Source organism: Cnephaeus nilssonii (genome assembly GCF_951640355.1).
Source record: "Cnephaeus nilssonii genome assembly, chromosome: 5".
NCBI lineage: Eukaryota > Metazoa > Chordata > Mammalia > Chiroptera > Vespertilionidae > Cnephaeus > Cnephaeus nilssonii.
In genome coordinates, this window is record NC_137076.1 from 10,864,130 (window position 1) to 10,889,801 (window position 25,672).

Consider the following 25,672-nt stretch of genomic DNA (forward strand, 5'->3'; position numbering starts at 1 on the left):
AATGCCCTCATCTTGAAGGGGAATCTTGGTGGTGTCCCACAGCACCCACTGAACTAAAGGAAAATAACTAAAACACAATGATATTGGAGTGGATTCTTACATACCCACATCCTTGGAACTAAAGAAAATGTTCAGAAACATATCCAGGATATAGAAGTGAGTGGTATTACAAATTACTAGGAGCAAGAATGGATTATCCAGTACATTTCAGGGTGACAAAGGATTAATCACTTTTATAAAATTAAAGTTATGTCCTTAATTTACTCTAATTATTTAGGATATAGATGTGCTCTATGGAACAGAAATCTAGAAAACCCATCGATAAATAGCTATTACTCTCTCATTTCACAGTCCTGGTGGAGGAAGTCTAGGAGTGGATTGGTGGCTCTAATACACGTTTTCATGGTTGTTCCACCATCATTCAAGAGTGCACTTTTGAATGTTCTAGGATGTTACATAAACATGTTGTAAGCAGCAAGATGGGTGATACAGAGAGGAAAGGGGTCCTTTCTTTAAGAACAAAACCCAGAAATTGCATAAATCACTTCCGCTCACATTCCGTTGGGCAGATCATAGCTGCAAAAGAGACTGAGAAACTTATCTTTGTTCTGAGAGGCCAAACACATTGCCCCAAGCTAGGTCTTTCACTTCTGTTTTAGAGAAAATAAGTATGAATATTGGAGAATACCTCTGCGACACACATTATAAGCCCAAATAAATTCCAGATGAATAAACTTTTAGATATAAAAAATGAAGCCATAAATTATTGGCAAAAATTTATGCCAAGGATATAGGAAATAAACTCTCTCAAATACAAATATTAAAAATATTTTTGTAATCAAGTCTATTGACCTGGGACTTCCACCTTTAGTCATTTATTCTGAAGAAGGAAGTAAGAATGTGTGCAAACATTTAAGTGCAATAGGTATCACATTATTGTGCATATTAATAAAATTGAGAACAATGGGAGATTGCTAAATATTCAACAGTACAAGGTAAGTAATTTTATGTATTTATGTCTTTATATAGAGTTGACTCAGCTCTACAATGGAATACTACACAGTCATTAAATATTTTATTGCAAAGAATATTTGATGTAATGGAAATATTCAACACTTTTGAGTGAAAAAAAATCACAAAGTCATACTTATAATATGGTCCCATTTTTCTAAAGAGCATGCATGTGTAGGTAAGAAAACTTAAAAGGTACAAAACCAAAAATGTTCACAATATTTATCACTATTTGCCTATGTACTTTCCCTAAACATTTATAAAGTATTACTTTGTAAGCAAAAAGTAAAATAATTTAAGGGAATAGAGACTCTAAAACGTTAGATCATTTAAGATGCATGCAGTGTAATGCATGGGTGACTTCATAGTGAGGGGAGCACTGATATGGCTCTTGATGGCTCTTGAGGGACGTTTGGAAGAGGGAGGAACATTTATGATGGCAAATGGACATGGAAGAGTACAGTGTGTTCAGGGAAGAGTGAGACGTTTAGTGTGCTGGGGAGATGAGGCTGGAAAGCTAGGCTGGCATCCATTGCAAAGGGATATGAGTAAGCTTGAACTTTTTCTTTTGGATAATGAAGAGCCATTGAAGGTGTCAATTGGAGGAGGTGATGTGATTAGATTTTAAAAAATATATATTTTTTATTGATTTTTTTTTATAGAGAGGAAGGGAGAGGGATAGTGAGTTAGAAACATCGATAGAAAGAAACATCGATCAGCTGCCTCCTGCACACCCCCTACTGGGGATGTGCCTGTAACCAAGGCACATGCCCCTGACCTGAATCGAACCCGGGACCCTTCAGTCCGAAGGCCTACGCTCTATCCACTGAGCCAAACCGGCCAGGGCGATGTGATTAGATTTGACTGCTGAAATAGGCAAGATATATTTTTCTAGTTCCTCACTTCCTCAGCCATGCCTCTCACTTCCTGAGTCACGACTCCCCAGCAGATGGCCAGGAGCACCCTGGGTTTTCAGCTTCCCTCTACTTTCAGGAAAGTCTAACACTCTTAAATTAGTCATTGCACCTGTGTTCCCCTCAGATTCATGAGTGGAACAGTGATGGCACTGGGAAGGAGGTAGAGCTTTTGGGAGGTGATTAGATCATGAGGGTAAAGCCTTCAGGAATGGAATTAGTGCCCTTGTTAGAGCCCCCAGGGAGCTCTCTTGTCCCTTCTGCCATGTGAGGGCACAACAAGAAACTGACCGTCTGTGAACCAAGAAGCAGGTCCTTACCGGACAACAGACCTTGACCTCAAACTTCCCAGCCTCCAGAACTATAAGAAATACATTTGTGTTAATAAGCCCCAATGGACTAAGACACACTTTGTTGTTTAAGTGTGCTTTTTTTTTTGCATTAAAAAAACTTTATTGTTGAAAGTATTACAAATTTCCCTCCCTGCCCCCCCTCACCCCCCTCATTGACCCCTTCCACCTAGCTCCCTCCCAGGCCCTCTATCTCTATTGTTTTTCCATGGACTATGCATATCCTATATAATAAAAGGCTAATATGCAAATAGACTGAATGGCCGAACAACCGAACAACTGAACAACTGGTTGCTATGACGTGAGCTGACCACCAAGGGGCATGTGCAGAACATGGTGGGTGTTGGCCGCAGCGGGATGGTGGAGCGGGTGAGCGGGGGTGCCATACCAAGGCAGGGCGCCGGTCACTGTCATCAAGGTGAGCCTCTGGTGGTTACTGAAAATTCTTTGCTCCCACATGCTAAGGTCCTGCCCGGTGCTCACACCTGCTGCCGATGCTGGCCCCGCTTGCACCCACTACCAGTGCCCGGCACCGGTCCCAATCACTTGGCACCATCAGCAGGTGTGAGCAGTGGCTGCCGACCCCAATCACCCCTGACGGCTTCTCCACCTCCCCCTGCTCCTGAAGGGCAATTGGGGCAGCAGCTGCCACTCGCATCTGCTGCTGGGCCTGGCCCCAATCACTCTGCGCTGTCAGCAGGTGCAAGTGGGGCCAGTGCTATCAGTGTGTGGGAGTGGCGGAGGTGGGAGCGGGGCTGCCAGCAGACAGGGAACCGGGGGCCAAGGTGGGAGGGGCTGGGCGGGGGCATGGAGGATGGGCTGAGACCTGCCCATGTGCCTACTGCAGCCTTGTGGTCCACAGTACCTTTCAAGGTGCATGAATTCATGCACTGGGCCCCTAGTCTATACTGTATATATAAAAGCCTAAGCGACTGTTACGACCAAACAACTGAAACGACCAGATGACTAGCCAGTAACAATGATGTGCACTGACCCAGACCTTGCTGCTGGGGCCCTGACAGCCCTGAATCTGGTTCACCCGCACCCCAGACCCAGACAGGAGGGAGGAAGGAGCCCGATTCCTTGCAGAATCAGCTGTTGGTTAGCTTGCTGCTGAGGCCAATCTCCCGCGGTCCCTCCCCATGGCAGGCCGACCCTCCCGATCAGCCTTGATCACCAGCCAGGCTGAGGGACCCACCTGTGCACGAATTCGTGCACTGGGCCTCTAGTATGCATATAAATTCTTTGTTTAATCCCTTCTCATCTCCCTTACCCCCCTTCTGAATACATCAGTCTGTTGCATGTTGTTTAATTTGCTTCTTTTCACTAGACCCCTGCAGCTGTACTACTCCTCACCTCCCTGACTCTCTTAGAAAACTGTATTTCACTTGTATGGTTACACATACACTTTTGCATAAATTCATTAATGTGATTATGTCAAATAAGCTTTTTAGTGCATTTTAATAACAAATTTGATTCCTTCCATAGTTTTTTCCATGCAGAGATAAACATAGCATCACATCCACATCCACACATAAACACATATGTAGGAACTGTGTCATCATGTGTTTTGCAAAAAAAAAAAAAAAGGAATAATACAATACACACTTTACTGAATGTGCATTTCTTCCTTACAAATAACTGGAAATATCACCAAATTAGTTGGTATAATCTAAAGGCATTGTTTTCAAAACTGCACATCTGTGGTTCCTATGTTTTCAGTCATTTTCTTACTGATAGACTTACTTTGTTTCCATATTTTCATCATTAAAATGAAATAAATATTCTTAGGTATATTTGTTGCCATGGCATATCCCAAAGCAGGGTTGCGTGGTCAAAAAAATGTGTAATTATAATTGTAACAGGAGGTGGCCAGATTGCTTTCCAAAAAGATCATAGTACTACATTTCCAATGGCATTAGGGAAGATCCCCTGTTGTTCAGATTGCAACCAGTGCTAAATATTATAGCTCATTTTGACATTATTGTTGCCGGCCTGATGGGTATAACATACCTTATTATTCTTTTAATTTGCATTTCTCTGACCACTAGTGAATTTCAGCCTCCTTCTCATGACGTTCTTGTCTAGTTATCTTGCATTGCTATGAGTTATTATTTATATCTTGCTTTACAAATTTTTGTCCCTTCATAACTCTTCTTGATATAGGGCTAGCTGACTGGTCCATTTAGATTCTCCCTGGCCTCTGTTGCCACAATGTCTCTGAGTACTGTTAGAATTTTCATTTTAAAACATGAATTGGCTCCTCTGTACAGGTCTCTCTCTCTTACAAGAATTAGTATTCCCTACTCAAGCTGGATAAACTCCAGGCAGGATGAACCAGAAGATTCACTCACATCCCTCTTCTGGAGCAAAATGAATGAACAGAACACAAATGTCCAGCTTTTAAAACATCTGATTGAATTAGTTGCTTTATCAAGAAATACAGATCTGTAGCTGTAAAATAAGGTCTCTCTAGCTGTGTCAAATACCACCTTGGAAACATGAACCAGCCTGCAAATAAAGCATTCCCTGGGCATAACAGGATTTCAGAAGGACAGATGTGACTGGGCGGTTTTGAAGGGCACTGATAGGATGGTATGTATCTCTCTTGGTGATTAGTTCTGTGCTTATCATTTTAATCTATCCCAGCCAGCTGCATGTAGCCGATGGCTACCCAGTCAATACAGAACACAGCCAACTGCTGAGGAGGTGTCGGTCATTACGCCATCCTGCTGAGTACTCACTGAGACCAGTCTCTCCCCAGGAACCCTTCAATAATTAAAATGATGTTGATTGCTGATCTCCTTGACACTACCATGTAAAGAAAATAAGAAGTGCTCAGCCTTGTCTTTATGACGAACATCATGTAACTTGGTAAGGAGGGGTTGCCGGAAGACTAATGCCCACTTGGAATTTTCTGTTTCCAGCAACCACCTGAAATTATCCATCTGCTCACCTCATCCTCATCCAGCATTAGCTGAGAGCACAAGCTCTTTGCTCCAAAATAATAATAAAAAGAGAGGTCTCTTTGCTTCCTTTATTCAAAGCAGTAATCTCTTTGATGCCAAAATAATTATATGACCAGAGATGTTAAAGTGGAAAAGACCATACCTCTATGTTTGACAGGTCCCCAAATCAAATCAAGAAAGAGTGATTTGCCCAGTTATAGTTGGTTAATGTTAAGATCAAGACCTTAATATATAAACCCTGGCAACGTGAGTATTAGAATGTTCATGAATAATTTTCAAGGAACATGTGAGACCTCTAACATTGCATGAAAATTTTCCTCCTCCTCCTCTTCCTCTTCCTCCTCCTCCTCCTCCTCCTCCTCCTCCTCCTCCTCCTCCTCCTCCTCTTTCTCCTCCTTCTCCTCTTCTTCCTCCTCCTCCTCTTCCTCCTCCTCCTTCTTCTTCACAGGAAAGAGTCCATGGTTTTCCTCAGATTCCCAAATGGGTCCCACCTTGAAAATGAGTTACTGTTCTAGAGGAAGCTCAAGTCCTCACTCCAGTTGCCAGGACAAGTCAGAAAGCTCAACAATATTCAGTAGGACCCACATAGCAGAAGGCATAGAACTTTTAGTGGAGGGGCTAAGGAGACTAATTCTCTTTCAACTTTTGATTTTATTCTCAATGTGCTCTTGTCTCTCACGAGGTGAGTGTGATCAAATGGAGCTCTGTGTGTCCCTATTTAAGACTTTCCTTTATTCTTTGATTGTCAAGAGACCCTATGGTGAAGCTCAGGGGATGGATGACTGGAGAGATGAACTCAGCAGGCTCCACTTAAGGCTGTTTTTGTTCTCACCTATGTTTAGTGATGAAGAGGAAGAGGGCCAGCTAAACTAGGTTGGACCAAGAAACAGAAGACAGCTGGTTGGACACTTGACCAGACTTTCTTTGACCCAAAAAAGTAGCAGGACCTGAGACTTCCATGCTGTTCAGACTTGAGCAAGAGACCAGACCTGAGCTTTAGATAGGAGCTTAACTAGCATTAAGGCACCCCCTTTTACCTGGAGGGGCCAATATATGCATCCCTTGGAGGACCAGCTCAGGAATAATTGCTTCATGGGGATACAGAACTTACAGACTAGCCACATTAGACATGACTGACATTGATTATCCATGGCATCTAACTGCATTTAGGCATCCAGTAGACAGTGGGTTGTGTTGAGGAAAAGCAACTCATTTTAATAGCAATGCCAGGAAAACTGGAATTGCAAAGTAAGTCTGACATACATTGACCAGAATACATTTATACACATACATGTGTGTGCATACGTACACAGGCATACATTTTTGTGTATGTGTAAAATACTTTTCTGTGGTGATTTTGATAAGGGTTAGTTAGCTAGCTTAATTAGGCAGACAGGAAGGGGGCGGGGGTCTAGGAAGGATGGAGGCATTTTTGGCTTGAGCAATTAAAAGCAGCCCTGACCTGAGCAGCTAGGAGAGCCATAAGGGGTCATAAAACATCTCTGGCCAGGACACCTGAGAGAAGGTCCATGGGAGTGGAATGTATAGATGGGGGCTTGGAGACACCAAAATGCGTATATTACTTGTACAGAGGATAGATAAATGCCACAGGATAAGGAGGGAGGAAGGCATACATTCACAGAGGTAAAGAAAAGTCACAAGATATCGGGAAGAAGGAAACATATTTTTACAGAGGATAGAGGAATGCTGAAAGATAAGGGGAGAGGAAGAGGGGGGCACCACGTGGGCTTTGAGCTTTGAAACTAATATTATATAGCAGAATGATCAATGAGGAAAGCCTGGGAGTCCCAAATTAAGGAAAGGGACCAATTAAAAAAGGTCATGTTCAGATAAAGAACTACAGCCTTTATAAACCAGAGACAAGGAGATTCAGTAGATTCAGATTATTTAGATTTTTTTCCCATTAGAGAGAGAGAGAGAGAGAGAGAGAGAGAGAGCGAGTGCAGGCCTTTCCCATTTAGGGCCCCTTTCCAGGGAGTCCCCTATGGGGACCCCCCTGCCCAGATGGAGTTTGTATCTGCTTCCAATAAACTTCTACATTCTTATTAAATAAATCTGTTAGTCCATTAATTTATTCTTCAACTTCATAGGACAAGAACCCACAAGAGGAATCTGCACCCCAAACCGTACATTTCAATTTTAAACCACCACTCCTTTAGATGATCCACACCACTAGTATTCTTCAATATGGAAATACTCAAGAAATAGGGCCTATTCTTCTATCTTCCTCTTTCATCATATATAGATTAATGTTCAAATGTCACACATGTCTAAGAGCAATATGGTACCTTCTTCCAATAACCAGCAAATGTTGCTGTTAATCTGCGCTAAATTTCAGGGTCTCCTGCACAGCCTAATTTTAGCTTTGGGCAGCTTTGGTTTCAAAGCTACTCTAACAGCATCCTGTGCCTTCAAAGATTATTCATTTATTCTAAAGTATTGACTGAGAGCACACTTTGTGAGTGCCTATTCTAAGAGCTGGAGACACAGAAAGCAAATATCACTGCTTTTTATAGAGCTTGCATTTTGGTGGAAGGAGGTAAACAAACAAAGAGTTAAAAACAATTATACTAGACTAGAGGCCCAGTGCACAAAATTCGTACACTTGGGGGTGGGGGATCCCTCAGCCCAGCCTGTGCCCTCTCATAGTATGGGAGCCCTCGAGGAATGTCCAACTGATGGCTTAGGCCCACTCCCTGGGGGAAACAGGCCTAAGCCGTCAGTCGGACATCCTTAGTGATGCCGTGGAGGCAGGAGAGGCTCTCACCACTGCCACTGTGCTCGCCAGCCAGCTGTGAGCCCGGCTCAGGGCTTCTGGCTGAGTGGCGCTCCCCCTGTGGGAGCACACTGACCACCAGGGGGAAGCTCCTGCATTGAGCATCTGCACTCTGGTGGTCAGTGTGCATCTACTATGAGAAAAAGAGCAAGCAAGAGGGATGGAGCTGTCAGAAGTCAGGGAGGGATGGTGTGTGCATATATCATTTAAGACAGAGAAAGACTTACTGAAATGGAGACATTTGAGCAAAGATCCAAAGGAGGTGAGAATATGCTCTGTGGGTATTTGAGGAGAAAGAGCTCTACAGCAAGCATGTCAAACTCACGGCCCACAATGAATATTTTTGCAGCCCAGCCAATATAACGATATGTAAGAAACATTTTAATAAACATTTTGTAACTTAATTTTTACAATATCCTATTATACATAATTATTAATAACAAACAACAACGTTCGCTAATGACTGATTACTATAATTGTGTTGCATTCATTTCCCTTACGTGCTTTACACAGAGATACACCATTTCTCTCCACTAATACTAGCAGCAAATATTTTAGCAGCCAATTGCCACATCATAGGTCTTGTACTGACTTGCTTGTTGTGTGCAATAGAAAATATTTTGCTTTTGGAGAACAAGAAAAATAGGATTATTTGCATTACGCTTATTAATTTGTGCAGTTATTCAGTGTCTGGTAAGTTAATGTTCAAGAAAAAATATTAAATTTTATTAAAATGTTCTATTATTTTATGTTAACGATGACTCATTATTTCAGCCCTTTGTATTCAGCATGTCTCTATCAAAACAAACCTACATTTCTATGAAAATTGAAGCTTTTGAAACAGCTGCGAGCCCCAGAACACCGGACCCCAATTGGTGCAAACATGCGGATTCAGAGGAGCTCTACACTCCACCACGGAAAGGTCAGATTTCGCCTGGGATAAGGAGAGAGAGAACTACATAACCAGACATCTGGAGAAGAGAGACCACGGGGAGACAAAGAAATAGCCTGCATATGAAAGAAAAGCAGGCATCACCAGAAAAGGAAGTAAACGAAATAGAGGCAAGCAATCTGTCAGAGAAAGAATTCAGAGAAATGGTCATAAGGTGACTGAAAAGAATGGAAGACAAATTTGACAATATGAGTAAGAACCAAGAGGAAATGAAGAAGAACCAAGAAGAAATGAAAAGTGACATCGCTGCTGTAAAGAACTCAATAGAAAGCATCAAGAGTAGACTAGAAGAAGCAGAGGACCGCATCAGTGAACTAGAAGACAAGGTGGGAAAAACTACCCAAATAGAGCAGCTTCTAGAAAAAAAAATTAAAAAGCAGGAGGAGAGCCTAAGGGAACTTTGGGACAACACTAAACAAAACAACATCTGCATAATAGGGTTTCCAGAAGGAGAGGAAACTGAGCAAGGAATAGAAAATCTGTTTGAAGAAATAATGACAGAAAACTTCCTTGATATAGGGAAGAAAAACCCTACACAAATCCAAGAAGCTCACAGAGTTCCAAGCAAAATGAACCCCAAAAGACTGACGCCAAGGCACATTATAATTAAATTGGCAAACACCAACGACAAAGTAAGAATCTTAAAAGCGGCCAGAGAGAGACAGAAAGTTACATACAAAGGAACCCCCATCAGACTAGCAACTGATTTCTCAACAGAAACTCATCAGGCCAGAAGGGAATGGAATGAAATAAACAAAGTCATGCAAAGGAAGGGTCTGAATCCAAGAATGCTGTACCCAGCAAGGCTATCAATCAAAATTGAAGGTGAAATCAGAAGCTTCACAGACAAAAAAGGACTAAGGGAATTTATCACCACCAAACCAGCAATGTAAGAAATGTTAAAGGGTCTGCTGTAAAAAAAAAAAAAAAAAAAGAAAGAAAGAAATAGAAAGCGAAGAAGGAACACAGGGGTAAAGAATAAAAATGGCAACAAATAAGTACCTATCAATAATAACTTTAAATGTAAATGGATTAAATGCCCCAATAAAAAAACATAGGGTAACGGATTAGATAAGAAAACACGACCCATATATCTGCTGTCTACAAGAAACCCACCTCAGAAAGAAAGACACACACAGACTGAGGGTGAAGGGATGGAAAAAGGTTTTTCAGGTGAATGGGAAAAAAAAAGCTGGGGTAGCAATACTTATATCTGACAAATTAGATCACAAAGTGAAGGACATAACAAAAGATAAGGAAGGCCACTTCATAATACTAAAGGGAGCAATCCAACAAGAAGAAATAACTCTGGTAAACATATACACACCCAATACAGGAGCACCCAAATACATAAAAAAACTCCTGGAGGATATCAAGGGAGAGATTGACAGCAATACAATCATAGTAGGAGACTTTAATACACCACTATCACCACTGGACAAATCCTCTAAACAAAAAAATCAGCAAAGAAACATCAATCCTAAATGACTGACTAGACCGGATGGAATTAATTGACATCTTCAGAACATTTCATCCCAAAGCCACAGAATATACATTATTCTCAATTGCACATGGGTCATTTTCAAAGATAGACCATATGTTGGGTCATAGGCAAAGTCTCTTCAAATTCAAGAAGATAGAAATCATATCTAGCATCTTCTCAGATCACAGTGGCATAAAACTGGAAATCAACTACAATAAAAACAATCCAAAGAAATCAAACACATGGAGACTAAACAGCATGCTATTACACAATGACTGGGTTACCAGAGAGACCAAGGAAGAAATAAAAAACATCATGGCAACAAATAACAATGAAAACACAACAATCCAAAATCTATGGGACACAGAGAAAGCAGTCTTGAGAGGTAAGTTCATAGCTCTACAAGCCTACTGCAAAAAACAAGAAACAATGGTAATAAATTACCTAACCCTACAACTCAAAGAGTTAGAAAGAGAGCAACAAGAAAAGCCCAGTGTAAGCAGAAGGAAGGAAATAATAAAGATCAGAGCGGAGATAAATGACATAGAGACCAAAGAAGCAATACAAAAGATCAACAAAACCAAGAGCTGGTTATTTGAAAGGATAAACAAGATTGATGAACCTCTAGCAAGGCTCAGCAAGAAGCAAAGAGAGAGGACCCAAATAAACAAAATCAGAAATGAAAGAGGAGAAATAACAACAGAACCCACCGAAATACAAAGGATTGTTAAAAAATACTACGAACAACTCTTTTCCAAAAAACTAGACAACCTGGAAGAAATGGACATATTCCTAGAAAAATATAACGTTCCAAAACTCAGTCAGGAAGAATCTAAACATCTCAATAGGCCAATAACTATGGAAGAAATTTAAGCAGTCATCAAAAAGCTTCCGGCAAACAAAAGCCCGGAGCCAGATGGCTTCACAGGGGAGTTTTACCAAACATTCAAGAAGAACTAAAACCTATCCTCCTCAGACTATTCCAAAAAATTCAAGAGGAAGGAACACTTCCAAGCTCCTTCTATGAAGCCAGCATCACCCTAATACCAAAACCAGATAAAGACAACACAATGAAAGAGAATTACAGGCCAACACCCCTCATGAACATAGATGCCAAAATCCTCAACAAAATTCTAGCAAATCGGATCTAGCAGTACATCAGAAAGATCATACACCATGACCAAGTAGGATTTATCCCAGGAATGCAAGGATGGTACAATATCCACAAATCAATAAACGTGATACATCACATAAACAAATTGAGAGATAAAAATCACATAGTCATATCAATTGATGCAGAAAAAGCATTTGACAAAATCCAACACCCTTTCTTTTTTTTTTAATTTCTTTATTGATTAAGGTGTCACATATTTGTCCTCATCCCCCCACCAAGACCCTTTCTTGATAAAAACTCTCAACAAGGTAGGAATAGAAGGATCATACATCAACATAATAAAAGCTATATATGATAAACCCACAGCTAACATCATACTCAATGGGCAAAAACTGAAACCATTTCCCCTAAGAATAGGAACAAGACAGGGATGCCCACTCTCACCACTCCTGTTTGACACAGTACTGGAAGTATTAGCCATTGCAATTAGACAAGAAGAAGAAATAAAAGGCAACCAAATTGGAAAAGAAGTAAAGCTGTCCTTATTTGCAGATGATATGATATTGTACATAAAAAACCTGAAAGACTCCATCAAAAAACTAATAGACTTAATACATGAATTCGGCAATGTAGCAGGATACAAAATTAATGCCAAGAAATCTATGGCATTTCTATACACCAATAGTGAACTCTCAGAAAGAGAGACTAAAAAAGCAATCCCATTTACCATCGCACCAAAAAAATTAAGATACCTAGGAATAAACTTAACTAAGGAGGTAAAAGTCCTATACGCAGAAAACTACAGGACACTGAAAAAAGAGATAGAAGAAGACGTAAACAGATGGAAGAACATACCATGTTCATGGATTGGTAGAATCAACATCATTAAAATGTCCATACTACCCAAAGCAATCTATAGATTCAATGCACTCCCCATTAAAATACCAATGGCATATTTCACAGACCTAGAAAGAACTCTCCAAAAATTCATCTGGAATAAAAAAAGACCCCGAATAGCCACAGCAATTCTGAGAAAGAAGAATAAAGTAGGAAGGATCTCAATACCAGATTTCAAGCTGTATTACAAAGCCACTGCTCTCAAAACAGCTTGGTACTGGCACAAGAACAGACATATAGACCAATGGAATAGAATAGAGAATCCAGATATTGACCCAAACCACTATGCTCAATTAATATTTGACAAAGGAAGCATGAACAAACAATGGAGTCAAGACAGCCTCTTCAATAAATGGTGCTGGGAAAATTGGACAGGTACATGCAAAAAAATGAAACCAGACCACCAACTTACACCATACACCAAAATAAACTCAAAATGGATACAGGACTTAAACATAAGACGGGAAACCATAAAAATACTAGAGGAATCCACAGGCAGCAAAATCTCAGACATATGCCGAAATAACTTCTTCACTGATACTGCTCCGAGGGCAATGGAAGCTAAAGAGAAATTTAACAAATGGGACTACATCAAAATAAAAAGTTTTTTCACAGCAAAAGAAACCATCAACAAAACAACAAGAAAGTCCACTGTATGGGAGAGCATATTTGCAAATGTTATCACTGATAAAGGTTTAATCTCCAACATCTACAGGCAACTTATACAACTTAATAAAAGGAAGATAAATGATCCAATAAAAAAATGGGCAATGGACCTAAATAGAATCTTTTCAAAAGAAGACAGAAGGAAGGCCAAGAGACACATGAAAACATGCTCAAAGTCACTAATTATCTGAGAGATGCAAATCAAAACGACAATGCGGTACCATCTCACACCTGTCATCAACAAATCAACAAACGACAAGTGTTGGCGAGGGTGTGGAGAAAAAGGAACCCTCGTGCACTGCTGGTGGGAATGCAGACTGGTGCAGCCACTGTGGAGAACAGTATGGAGTTTCCTCAAAAAACTGAAAATGGAACTCCCATTTGACACAGTGATCCCACTTCTAGGAATATATCCCAAGAAACTGGAAACATCAATCAGAAAGGATATATGTACCCCTATGTTCATAGCAGCACAATTTACAATAGCTAAGATTTGAAAACAGCCTAGGTGCCCTTCAGCAGATGACTGGATCAGAAAACAATGGTACATCTACACAATGGAATACTATGCTGCCATAAAAAGAATGGAACTGGAGAACATTATGCTAAGCAAAATAAGCCAGTCAATGAAAGAAAAATACCACAAAATAAGCCAGTCAATGAAAAAAAACTCACTCATTTGTGGGTAATAAAGAACATTATAAACTGATGAACAAAAAGATAGATACAGAGGCAGTAAAGCATCAAACAGACTGTCAAATTACAGCGGGAAGATTAGGGAGAGGTGGGGGAGATAATAGATCAACTGAAGGACTTGTATGTATGCATGCATGCATATACGCATAACCAATGGACGCAAACACGGGGGCTGAGGGCATGTGTGGGAGTGGGGTGGGGGGGCAATAGTAAGGTATGTACACATATAATATCTTAATAAAAAATGGAAAAAAATAAAATGATAAAAAAATAAATTTGCAAAGAAAAAAGAAGAAAATTGAAGCTTTTGTTTTTTTGTGGCCTCATAAACTTACACCTGTTTATTTGGCCCATCTTAGCCTTTGAGTTTGACATGCTTGCTCTAGAGAAAGGAACTGAAATGCAAAGGCCCAGAGGCAGGAGCATGCTTGGAGACTAGTGTGGCTGAAGCAGAGTGACTAGAAGGTCAGAGAGGTGACAGCGAGCCACAGTCTGGCACCCAGGAGTGGAATCTGACCTCTTGGAGAGAGAGAGGCAGGGCTGATCAGCAGTGGCAGCGGCTGCTGGCAAGGCCGGGAGAGAGAAGCAGGGTGAGACCCTGCTTCTCTCTCCCTTGCCAGCAGCCAAGCTTCTCTCTCCCAGAGGTTAGCAGTTTAGCCACTTGCCAGCAGCCTGGGGCAGCTGCTGATGAGGAAGCTCACAGTCCCGCCTCTATGATCAGGCCTGAAGATAGGCCCGGAGATGCTGACTGGCATAGAAACCGACCAGTCAGTACCAAATCTGGGTAAATTGTGAGGAGCCAATGGCTGCTTAGGAGCCAAATTTGGCCAGCAGAGGAGGGCAGTTGGGTGCGATCAGGCCAGCAGGGGAGAGCAGTTGGGGGCGAGATCAGGCTAGCAGGAGAGAGCTGTTGGGGGTGAGATCAGGCCAGCAGGTGAGGGCAATTGGGGGTGAGATCAGGCTGGCAGGGGAGCAGTTAGGTGTTAATCAAGCTGGCAGGGGAGCGGTTAGGGGGTGATCAGGCTGGCAGGCCGAAGCGTTTAGGGACAATCAGGCAGGCAGGTAGGTGATCAGTTAGGAGCCAGCAGTCCCGAATTGTGAGAGGGGGATTGGGCCTTAATGGGCAGTCAGACATCCCCTGAGGGGTCTCAGATTGGAGATGGTGCAGGCTGGGCTGAGGGATCCCCCCGCCCAGTGCACGAATTTTGTGCACTGGGCCTCTAGTATAATAATAAAAGCGTAATATGCTAATTAGACCAGACATCCTTCTAGACAAAGCCAGGGCTGTGAGGGAAGCCCTGGTCCCTGGTGCCAGAGGGAAGCCGATGCTGGCAGCTAGGAAGGCCTACTCTTGCACTAATTTTGTGCATCAGGCCTCTAGTAGATACATAATTCTCGAAGTGATAAAAAACACACAGCTATAGAAAGTAATGTTTTATTGTAGAATAATGTTATTTATAGTGTTCCAAACCAGACATTTTCCTTCTTTAACCAATAGCAAACATTCCAAGCACCTAATAGAAGCCTGAAATAATAGCATTTTTTTCATCAGCCACTGACACATTCTAGTCAGCTGAGCCAGTTGCTCTGCCCAACAAATGGGAAAGTAATTCCTCTTCCTAATTAAAATCATGGCTACAAATTTAAAAATTATTTCACGGTGTATGGACAGCCAAGTTATGCTGCAGATGTTTTACTGTAAAGGCACGGGGTGCCTTAAACTAATTCTCAAAACAAAGTACATTAGATTAGCTTCTGGATATTTTCTTCTTTTGTTTTGCTTCTGGCTCCCAGTTCAAGCCTGAAAAGGCTCTCCACACCCACACAGCCTGGTATGCATTATGGCACTGGAATCAAGGGAAGGTCAACTGATTTACTTTGCATTTAAGTAGATAACACACCATCAAAATATAATTTCCCCAAAACAGTCTGATCTTTCTCCAAAAAATAAAAAGAGGTAATGATCTTTTAGTCAGATCACTGCTAAATTCTCAAACATAGCAACTAACCTTAACCCAGTGGTCGGCAAACTCATTAGTCAACAGAGCCAAATATCAATGATTGAAATTTTTTTTGAGAGCCAAATTTTTTAAACTTAAACTTCTTCTAACACCACTTCTTCAAAATAGACTCGCCCAGGCTGTGGTATTTTGTGGAAGAGCCACACTCAAGGAGCCAAAGAGCCACATGTGGCTCGCGAGCCGCAGTTTGCCGACCACTGCCCTAACCTAAGCATGTCTGCATTTTTTCTTTTCTTTGGTTTTGAATTTATACTTTTTCTCTTATTAGGGGTTGTACCTTTGGTTTTAAAATGTCTCAAGTTTTTTTTTTTTTTAAAGGAGTTGAATTTAATAAAGCTTAGAATAGAAAATACTTTAAATTTATTTTATCTTACAGGATGATACTCTACATAAAATTTAAAAACATGAAATAATACTAAGTACTGCTTATTGAAGTATTTATATTAAGGAAAGAATAAAGGTAGGGGATGTATAAAATGGAGTTACTTCAACCAAACCTCTAAAATTAATTACATAATGAAGTTTGAGGCATAAAAAAGCAATTTTATTCTTGTTCTAACTAGCCTGGGGAATTAAATTTTGAACTTTCCAGTCCTGTGCCAGTGCCTGGTGCATTAATTTGTTGTGTCAATATCTGGACATACACCAGACCTCCAGATAATGCTCCGCTCCGATTAACCCCCTTAAGGACTCACATATCCAGACCACCCAATATCTATTATGCAGACCACCAGATGTGACTAGACCACCTGCATGTATTGTCGGACTGCCATCTGACTGATAACCATTTGGACCAATCCTAGGGCTAAGAATGCAGGACTGATTATTCTCAAAATGTACTTTTTACTATAAGAACTCTCAATTTTTCTTTCTTCTTATAAACAATTTGTTTTTTTGCCTATCTGTGTTCCCAGTTGGCAAACTTTAAGACCCTTGAATAAACCTTCAAAGTTTATTTCTAGCAAAGCCTCTAGACAATCTTTGAAGTTGGACAAGATGAGATAAAGGTACAAAAACACACAGGGGAATGGCATGCCAACTTCAGGATAGTGGAGACCTAAAACAGAAAGGGAAAAAGAAGGAAGAATGGGATGAGCTGGTGGCCGTGATTTAGCTTTAAAAGTTGTAACATTGTGAAACTGTACAACAAGTGAGATTTGCAAGACTGCAAGCAAATATAGTTAGTAGCTCCCTCCAAGAACTCAATCTGGGAATGCTCTAGGGTGAAGATGAAATTGAAGGCCTTGACTTAATTAACTTAAGGACTATAGGTCTCCTCTCCCCAGGACACCTGAGTGGGTCAGTGTGTGGGGAAATTGCAGGCCAGATGGAGGGGGAGCCATAGCAAGGGAGAAGGAGAGGGAGTGCTCTTAACTGCACTCTTTTATCTCCCCAAACTAACACAAGCAGGTCAGGCTGATCACCACCAGGAGGAAGCAAACCTGAATCACAGCCTAATGCCGGAGTAAGCGAGGGGATGGGTGACGTCCATGGGTGGACTGAGGGCCCAGCAGGTGTAGGAGAGGAGATTGCAACAGGTCGTGGATACCACCTGAGGGAGGTGACACACCTCTAGTGGCATGAGCTCACAGAGCGATATAACGAATGTTCCAAAACTTAGCTGGAACACCGACACAAGATGTAGCACAATTAATTAATTTAAAGTCAGCAAAATAAATATTCTTCAGGAGGATAGTGGAAATTTGAAGCAGGAACAAAGAGTTAAAAAGAGGAGGCAACTGCAAGTTATCATTACAATAAGAAATTCATAAATGGGTTGAATATTGGAATAAATATAGTTAAAAAAAATGAGCCAGTAAACTGGAAAAAACATGTAATGGAATTCCCCCAGCGGACATCAAGTATGAATAAAAAGAGCAAAATAAAAAAAGAAACATCAACAGAGGGAGGATAGAAGAAGCTTCAGAAGAAGAGAATACAATAAATGGAGAAATAAAATATTTGAAGAAATATTGATTGAGAATTTCCTATAATTACAGGAAGGAAGACCACAAAATGAAAGGATTTAAAATATATCAATGGGATATATAAGAAAAATCCATACTTTGTAATATAGTAAAACTTAAGACCATCAATGTCAAAGAGAAGATTACTGGGACAAAGGAACAAAAATTAAATTGATACTAGACTTTTTAGCATTCATATTATATGAGACCAGGCTAATATCTTCAACACGTTGAAGAAAAAAAAAATTGAATCTAGAATGCTTTCCTCTAGCTGAGTTTTAAGTGCAATAAAGATATTTACAAGCGTACAATTGCCTCAGAAAAATTAATACAAAGACTGTCTTTGAAATCACTGTTGGAGAAAGTATTCCAGCACAAGAAAGTACAAAGGGGCATACACAGGAAGTAAAGGTGAATAAATGACTGAAGATGATTTGTGGTTTTCTCAGGGAGCGTTGGCATACCAGAGGAAGACTAATATAGAATAATTTGGATGACTAAGAATAACTAGAATGATGGGAATCAGAAATGTTGGGTTCATATATGCTACTTTTGTATTTTCTGCTATAATGTATGGTTGTCAAAACTTGAGTGGATTAGGTGGACTTGGAAGTGATGATTTGATAGGTGAGTATATGGACAAGAAGGGAAGAACAAGAGGGCTGGTGGTTGTGATTTAGTTTCAAAATTTGTAACAATTTGATAATTTGTAAATTTTACTGCTAGAAAATAACATCTTGCTAACACTAAAACCATTATGTCAGGGGCAACTGTAGTTGGAATTGATATCTGCTACACATTCTTTTAAAAAATATTTTTATTGATTTCAGATAGGAAGGGAGAGAGAGTTAGAAACATCAATGATGAGAGGAAATCATTGATTGGCTGCCTCCTGCACGCCCCCTACTGGGGATCAAGCTCGCAACCTGAGCATGTGCCCTTGACTGGAATCAAACCTGGGACCCTTTAGTCTGCAGGCTGACGCTCTATCCACTGAGCCAAACCAGCTAGGGCTGCTACACATTCTTAACTGTCTTTCTCCCTTGCCTAAATTCTGACCATGTAAAGTGTTTTGAGTAGCCTCAGTGTATCTAATCTTCAGCCATTATTATAAACTAAAGGAATTCTATTGAAAAATTATTATCAATTTTATCCTTTGGGAACATGGTATGTTATCATGACACCTGTTAATCAGATTCAATAGAGTTTCAGACACAGAACATCAGACCTAAGGGGAAAAGGTCAAACAGGTTTGGCCATATAGCCTATGGCTTAATCTTTCAACTCTAATTTTATAAAATAGGAATGTTGTTAGATATTTCCCTTCAGGCCCCCAAATAACAAATTTCTGCGTATACTGGGCTTTCTGAGGCTCAAATGCAGTTTCAGTCTACAGCACTAAAATAAAATGTTTATATCATCTAAAACAGATTTTTTTGAACTTCCAAAATGTTTTGGGGTTCATTTCCCAACTTAAAGTTTGTTAACTATCATTTTAGAATGCATTTTATTACTTAGAAAGCAATCCATACCCAGTGCAAAATACCTAGAAAGTATGAGTAGAAAGAAACAGAAGTTAATACTAGCCATTAAACACTGTTGTTTCTTTCCTTCCATTTATTTCATTAATTCTGTCTTACAAAGCAATATTAAGTAGTATGCAGGACATGAACTAAGAGTCAGCTTCTCCTGGCCCAGTTTCTCTGGCACCTGGCTACTGGGGGTGGTGGGGTGGTGATGGGGGTTGCGGGGGTTGGGAGGGGGGTGGGGGGTTCGCTTTTCCAACCCTGGAGAGCTTCTCTGCCAGAGGTGGTGACTGAGGGGGCACCCAGGTCACTGAGTTGTTGTGTGGATGACGTGGGAAATGGTAGTGAAGCATTTAACTCGACGTCTGCTGCTTAGAAAGTGTTCAATAAAGGCTCATTATCATGAATACATAATTACTGCTTGAGCACAGATTCTAGGTGAAACGGAGTCTTTGGAGATGGTGCCTTGTAGTTCACATTTTCCCTGAATCTCTTCACTGACAAAAACGATGTCTATGGCCAAGGTTGTCTCCAAAGAGATTATTGACATTGAACGTATTATTTTGTGTTTTCTACTCCAAAGTAGAAATTGCTGTATTTTAAATTGGAAGATTACTGGGGAAGTAAAGTTACCTGATACTCCCTGTTAAGTCATTTAAACATGATGCTCTTTTAAAAAAAAAGTTGAATTATGATAACATGATGAAACCCACAGGTTTTACGTGCCCAGTGCAGTGAGTTTTGACAATTCCTTGTAAGTATATCCATGTCACAGAACGTAGCGCATTTCCATGCCCTATGGAAAATTCTCTCGTTTTCCTTCTAGTCAGTTTCCTCCACTGTCCCACAAGCCTTCCCACACTGTCAACCACTGTCTGCTTTCTGTCCACATAGAGCAGTTTTGCCTGTGTTTGGATTTCATATACATGATTCATACTGTAGGTACTTTTTTCGGTCTGGATTTTGTTACTCAGCATAATGTCTTTGCGATTCATTATATATATCATCCTTGATCCTTTCAACTATTCAAAGTTTTAGGGGTCAGAAGGAAGAGAGTCAAGAGAGCAAACACCATAGATTTGAAAGACCCGAGTTGAAACCCAGACTGTTTTTAGTTGTGTGACTTTGAACAAATAGAGTTAATCTCTCAGTACTGGTTGTTTGGAGAAACTAAACCTCAACTTCCTTAAAACGATGATAAAAATACTCACCTGGTACAGTTATTGTCACGATTGAGATAAATAAGTGAGAACATGGTGCTAGACACATAATAGTTGTTAAAAAAAGATTTGTTCAATCTGAATATAGCAGGCCAGTCACAGATATTGACAAATTACACCTCCTTAATGACCAGCCACAGAGGAGATGAAAACTGTTTTGTTTCCCATCAAATATGACAAGATAAACTTCATTTTCTCTCCTGGAAATGATTTCAAGGTTTAGAAGGGATTATATATAAGAATATATAGTCTTGTATTTAAGGCAAACAAGCAAGCACACAAACAACCCAAAACCATGCAGAGAAAACCGCACACACAAAGGCAGCAGCAAGGCTTGAGGCTGGGGACTCTTTTGTACCTCTTATCTGTGTACTTGACATGTGGATCCAACCATTTCCATTTGTCTTCCCCCGGGGATACTAGAGACCTGGTGCATGAAATGTGTGCACTCAGGGGGGTCCCTCAGCCTGGCCTGCACCCTCTTGCAGCCCGGGAGCCCTCAGGGGATGTCCGGCTGATGGCTTAGGCCCAGGGGGAGCGGGCCTAAGCCTCAGTCGGACATCCTTAGCACTGCCCTGGAGGCAGGAGAGGCTCCCGCCAGGGCCACTGTGCTTGACAGCCATGAGCCTGGCTTCTGGCTGAGTGGTGCTCCCACTGTGGGAGCACACTGACTACCAGGGGTCAGCTCCTGCATTAAGTGTCTGCCCCCTGGTGGTCAGTGCGCATCATAACAACTGGTCCTTCCGCCATTCGATTGATTTGCATATTAAACTTTTATTATATAGGATTAGGAGACATAAATAAAGATGCTTTTGGATTGCATTCCATATTCAGAGTATTGATTACATGTTTTTTACCTATAAAAATAAGATAGAAATTCTTGTTATGTTAAAATATGGTATTCTTCAACAAGATGTTGTGTATAACTCAAGCAAAACTTTTTTTAAAGAGAATAAACCAGAACCAGTTTTTCTAGTGGCATTAAAACAAAATGATAGACACAAAAGCCTCAACAGTTTTCTACCTATGTTTCAATCAGCACAGAGAAATCCTTCCCATACACATTAATTATTCCCCAAGATGTGGGGAATTGAAAGGTCACCCTCATTTCCAATCATTGGTCCCATTCTTTCAGAGCGCAGGGCTGTGGACCACTATAAACAGCTAGTTTGGGAATGAAGGCAACCTTTTCTGTATGTTTGTTTTTGTTAATCCTCACCATTGTCCCACTGATTTTTAGAGAGAGTGGGAGGGAGGAGGAGAGACACAGAGAGAGAAACACCGATGTAAGAGAGACACATTGATTGGCTGCCTGGGGCCAGGATCAAGCCTGCAACTGAAGTATGTGCCCTTGACTGGAATCGAATCCAAGACACTTTAGTCTGCAGGCCAGTGCTCTATCCACTGAGCAAAAATGGCTAGGGCTGAAGGCAATCTTTGTGCACATTAAACACTTAGACACCTTGCAGTAAACTGACACTTTTTTATCATCTAGTTTGCTTTGACAGTTGAAATTGCTATTTAGCTGAGACATTTCTGCATTGATAAGTTTTGAACAGGGCAGCTTATGTGAAAAAGTGCTAAAACAATCATTTTTCTTCTGTGGTGAATTTTACATGAATAGAAAGAGATAATACAAGTTAAACCCTTTTCTAATACTTCTGAATAAGGTTGACCTTACAGAAATCTAATTATAAAATACATTTATGACCCATAATGAACCTATTAGGAAGCTGTAACACAGATAAAGATGCGAAAGTAATTTCTTTCAAATAAGACCTACAAAGTTAACAAAAATAAATATGCCATTGGCTAAATTAATACATTACATCTTTTTAAAAATATATTTTTATTAATTTCAGAAAGGAAGGAAGAGGGAGAGAGAGAAATATTACTGACTAGAGGCCCAGTGCAAGAAATTCAGCCCGGCCTGCACCCTCTCACATTCCGGGGCCACTGGCTCCTAAATGCTCACCAGACTGCCTGCGGATCACCCCTAATCCCTCTGCCTGTCTGCCTCATTGACACTAACCACTCGCTTGCCTTCCTGATCGCCCCTAACTGCTTGTTTGCCTGCCTGATCTCCCCTAACCTCTTGCCTGACTGTCTGATTGCCCCTAACCACTCTGCCTGCCTGCCTGATTGCCCCTAACCACTCACCTGCCTGCCTGTTCACCCCTAACTGCTCACATGCCTGCCTGATTGCCCCTAACTGCCTCTGCCTCGGCCCCCACCACCACAGCTTCATCCAGAAGGACGTCCGGAAGGTCGTTCGGCTATCCAGTCTAATTAGCATATTATGCTTTTATTATTGTAGATGAGAGAGAATCATTGATTGGCCACTTCCTGCATGCCTCCTATTGGGGATGGAGCCTGCAACCCAGGCATGTGCCCTGACAGGGATTCGAACCGTGAATTCCTGGTTCATAGGTCAATGCTCAACCACTGAGGCACACTGGCCAGGCACATTACATCTTTATAGTGTTTTTAGATTTTATGTATATTTATTCCCTTATCTATAAATAATCCTATAAAATAGATAATATTATGACTTCTACTTTATAGATAAGGAAATTTAGATGAAGAGTTTTTGGGGGGCTAATATTAAAAAAGATGATGTTTTCTCCCAGATGTTATTATTCCCTCAAGTTATTATGGCTCACTTATCATTTATGAAGCACTTAGACCTGACTTGCTAAGGCAGAAACCCAAACCAGTGTAATCCAAAAAGAAGGGAATTGATTGGTTCCCATAACTAGAAAAACCAGTGTGGCTAAATGTAGACAGAATCAAACTCCACATTGCTGAGATTTCTTGTTTCTTCCTTTCCCTCAGCCCCTCTCTGTGTGTGGCCCTGATCTCCCCCCTCTACAGATGGGCTTCCTCCATGTGACCAGGAAGGTAAGTACCAACAGTGCCAACATGATTTCCTCCCAACACCCAGATTACAAATTCCCAGGGCAATCTTCTTCATTTGCTTCAATTGAAAACTGTGGGGCTGAACTTGGGTCTCATGCCAATGTTTGACCTATATCTTAAGAGCACAGGTGTAGGGAGCTCTGACTGGCCCATGTAGAACCTCTGTCCCCCATGTGTGAAATGGGGACAGAGCACAGGGTTGACCACATGTGATGGGAGAGGTTGTTGCTCTAAAGAAAGGGACTTTGGCAAATAATAAGAGTCTCCTCTATACTCAAATAGACAAGTTGCTTAAGGGGCCAGATTAGAATGTCTAGAAACAGATATATGTCCATACAAGAGTTTATTACAGGATTTTTCTGGAAATTCAAATAGGTGAGGAAAGAATAAACTATTTAATAGTAAATGTGAAAACTGAGTTGACCCTTAGCTCAGTATTTGTTGAATGTAATAAAAGGAGTAAATGAAATGAATGAATGAGTGAATGAATGGAAAAGTCAGAGTTAGAGTCTCAGTGCTGCCACTTATAGCTCTGGGATCTTGGAATGGTTACCTATATCTCATAACTTCCATTTTCATTTCAATTCTTCATTGTTGGATGATTAAAGGAGCTCTTAAAACCACAGAAGCTCCAATGGTATTAGCAGAGGACACAAATTTATAATAAAAACTACAGGCCCGATGCACAACATTCATGCATTGGTGCTGAGGAGAGCCCCTGAACCCAGCCTGCACACTCTCGCAGTCCTAAACCGTCAGTCAGATATCCCCCAAGGGGTCCTTAGTGCTGCTGCGGAGGCGAGGAGGGAGAGGCTCCTGCCACCGCTGCTGCGCTCGCCAGCCGTGAGCTTGTGGGAACGTACTGACCACCAGTGGGCAGCTCCTGCATTGAGTGTCTGCCCCCTGGTGGTCAGTGTGCATCATAGCGACCAGTCGTTCTACTGTTTGGTCAATTTGCATATTAGCCTTTTATTATATAGGATATACAACTTAATAAAAAATAAATGCAAAAAGTCAATTGGAAAACATTAATGTTCCATTTGGGTGGAGGGGCAGGAACACATACATCACATTCAAATTTAAAGTGGTACAACTATTGGAAAGTGATTTGGCAATACTTAGCCAAAATTCTATGAACTTTCTTGCTAGCACTTCACATCTATGAATTATGGTTCTATTAGGCACAGATTGGAAATTATCATTTAAGTACCAGGATTCCTTTCTAGCATTGCTTATTAGAGCAAACAATTATAACTGACCAAAATATCCAAAATAGGGAATAATTAACTAAATTATGGTATATCAATAAATGGAAACACTATAGGCATTGCAAATGAATTTGTGAAAGATAACGACAAAAATGTTCACTGTGTATTTTTATTTATTTTTAAATTTACATTAAAAAATCTTTAATATTGAGAGTAGTACAGCTGCCCCCCTGCTTTCCTACATTGTCCCCCTCCACCCAGCTCATGCCCCACTCCAGGCCTTTACCACCTTATATAGTCTGTGTCCATAGGTAATGCATATCTTATATAATAAAACCCTAATATGCAAATCGACCAAATGGAGGAACGACCGGTTGCTATGACACGCACTGACCACCAGGGGGTAGATGCTCAATGGAGGAGCTGCCCCCTGGTGGTCAGTGAGATCCCACGGGAGAGTGCTGCTCAGTCAGAAACACAGGCTCACGGCTGGTGAGCACGGTGGTAGTTGTGGGAGCCTCTCCTGCCTCCAAGGCAGCACTAAGGACCCCCGAAGTGTCCCGGACTGTGAGAGGGCACAGGCCAGGCTGAGGGACCCCCCTCCCAGTGCATGAAATTCATGCACTGGGCCTCTAGTATGCAAATAAAATCTTTGGTTAAGCTCTTTCCCCACCCCTTCCCTCTGAGATTTGTCAGTCTGTTCCATGTTTTCATGCATCTGGTTCTATTTTATTCATCAGTTATTTTGTTCATTAGATTCCTTGTTAATTTATTTTGATTTTTAGATTCAATTGCTGATAGACATCTATTTATTGCCATTTTATTTTTCACATTTTTTATCTTCTTCTTCCTCTTCTTAAAGAATACCCTTCATTTCATGTAATACTGGTTTGGTGGTGATGAACTCCTTTAGCTTTTTCTTGTCTGTGAAGCTTCTTATCTGACCTTGAATTTTAAATGAT